This window comes from Lutjanus erythropterus, unplaced genomic scaffold (genome assembly GCF_056507025.1).
Source record: "Lutjanus erythropterus isolate fLutEry1 unplaced genomic scaffold, fLutEry1.hap2 Scaffold_167, whole genome shotgun sequence".
Lineage (NCBI taxonomy): Eukaryota > Metazoa > Chordata > Actinopteri > Lutjaniformes > Lutjanidae > Lutjanus > Lutjanus erythropterus.
Window position 1 is genome coordinate 52501 of NW_028146644.1, and position 2500 is coordinate 55000.

Genomic DNA, 2500 nt, shown 5'->3' on the forward strand with positions numbered 1-2500 from the left:
GGGCCTGGGGGTCACAGGGCCAGGCTGGATCCCTGGTAAGGCATCCCCCCCAGGGCCTGGGGGGGTCAGAGGGCCAGGCTGGATCCCTGGTAAGGCATCCCCACCCAGGGCCTGGGGGTCACAGGGCCAGGCTGGATCCCTGGTAAGGCATCCCCCCCCCCCCCCCAGGGCCTGGGGGTCAGAGGGTCAGGCTGGATGCCTGGTAAGGCATCCCCCCCCCCCCAGGGCCTGGGGGTCAGAGGGTCAGGCTGGATGCCTGGTAAGGCATCCCCCCAGGGCCTGGGGGGGGTCACAGGGCCAGGCTGGCCCACTGGTAAGGCATCCCCCCCCCCAGGGCCTGGGGTCAGAGGGTCAGGCTGGATCCCTGGTAAGGCATCCCCACCCAGGGCCTGGGGGTCACAGGGCCAGGCTGGATCCCTGGTAAGGCATCCCCCCCAGGGCCTGGGGGGGTGCAGCGGGTCCGGAGAAGAGAGGCCGGGTCTGGGGGTGAAGTGGGTTGTGGGGTGGGTGGTGGCAGCGGGTCCGGAGAAGAGAGCCCGAGCCCAGGGGTGGGGCGGAGAGTCCGGGGAAGGGAGCCCCCCAGGGCCTGGGGGTCAGAGGGCCAGGCTGGATCCCTGGTAAGGGAGCCCCCAGGGCCTGGGGGGTCAGAGGGCCAGGCTGGATCCCTGGTAAGGCATCCCCACCCAGGGCCTGGGGGTCAGAGGGTCAGGCTGGATCCCTGGTAAGGCATCCCCCCCAGGGCCTGGGGGGGTCAGAGGGCCAGGCTGGATCCCTGGTAAGGCATCCCCACCCAGGGCCTGGGGGGGTCAGAGGGCCAGGCTGGATCCCTGGTAAGGCATCCCCACCCAGGGCCTGGGGGGGTCAGAGGGCCAGGCTGGATCCCTGGTAAGGCATCCCCACCCAGGGCCTGGGGGTCACAGGGCCAGGCTGGATCCCTGGTAAGGCATCCCCCCCAGGGCCTGGGGGGGTCAGAGGGCCAGGCTGGATCCCTGGTAAGGCATCCCCACCCAGGGCCTGGGGGTCACAGGGCCAGGCTGGATCCCTGGTAAGGCATCCCCCCCCCCCCCCCAGGGCCTGGGGGTCAGAGGGTCAGGCTGGATGCCTGGTAAGGCATCCCCCCCCCCCCAGGGCCTGGGGGTCAGAGGGTCAGGCTGGATGCCTGGTAAGGCATCCCCCCAGGGCCTGGGGGGGGTCACAGGGCCAGGCTGGCCCACTGGTAAGGCATCCCCCCCCCCAGGGCCTGGGGGTCAGAGGGTCAGGCTGGATCCCTGGTAAGGCATCCCCACCCAGGGCCTGGGGGTCACAGGGCCAGGCTGGATCCCTGGTAAGGCATCCCCCCCAGGGCCTGGGGGGGTGCAGCGGGTCCGGAGAAGAGAGGCCGGGTCTGGGGGTGAAGTGGGTTGTGGGGTGGGTGGTGGCAGCGGGTCCGGAGAAGAGAGCCCGAGCCCAGGGGTGGGGCGGAGAGTCCGGGGAAGGGAGCCCCCCAGGGCCTGGGGGTCAGAGGGCCAGGCTGGATCCCTGGTAAGGGAGCCCCCAGGGCCTGGGGGGTCAGAGGGCCAGGCTGGATCCCTGGTAAGGCATCCCCACCCAGGGCCTGGGGGTCAGAGGGTCAGGCTGGATCCCTGGTAAGGCATCCCCCCCAGGGCCTGGGGGGGTCAGAGGGCCAGGCTGGATCCCTGGTAAGGCATCCCCACCCAGGGCCTGGGGGGGTCAGAGGGCCAGGCTGGATCCCTGGTAAGGCATCCCCACCCAGGGCCTGGGGGGGTCAGAGGGCCAGGCTGGATCCCTGGTAAGGCATCCCCACCCAGGGCCTGGGGGTCACAGGGCCAGGCTGGATCCCTGGTAAGGCATCCCCCCCAGGGCCTGGGGGGGTCAGAGGGCCAGGCTGGATCCCTGGTAAGGCATCCCCACCCAGGGCCTGGGGGTCACAGGGCCAGGCTGGATCCCTGGTAAGGCATCCCCCCCCCCCCCCCAGGGCCTGGGGGTCAGAGGGTCAGGCTGGATGCCTGGTAAGGCATCCCCCCCCCCCCAGGGCCTGGGGGTCAGAGGGTCAGGCTGGATGCCTGGTAAGGCATCCCCCCAGGGCCTGGGGGGGGTCACAGGGCCAGGCTGGCCCACTGGTAAGGCATCCCCCCCCCCAGGGCCTGGGGGTCAGAGGGTCAGGCTGGATCCCTGGTAAGGCATCCCCACCCAGGGCCTGGGGGTCACAGGGCCAGGCTGGATCCCTGGTAAGGCATCCCCCCCAGGGCCTGGGGGGGTCAGAGGGCCAGGCTGGATCCCTGGTAAGGCATCCCCCCCAGGGCCTGGGGGGTCAGAGGGCCAGGCTGGATCCCTGGTAAGGCATCCCCACCCAGGGCCTGGGGGTCACAGGGCCAGGCTGGATCCCTGGTAAGGCATCCCCACCCAGGGCCTGGGGGTCACAGGGCCAGGCTGGATCCCTGGTAAGGCATCCCCCCCCCCCCAGGGCCTGGGGGTCAGAGGGTCAGGCTGGATGCCTGGT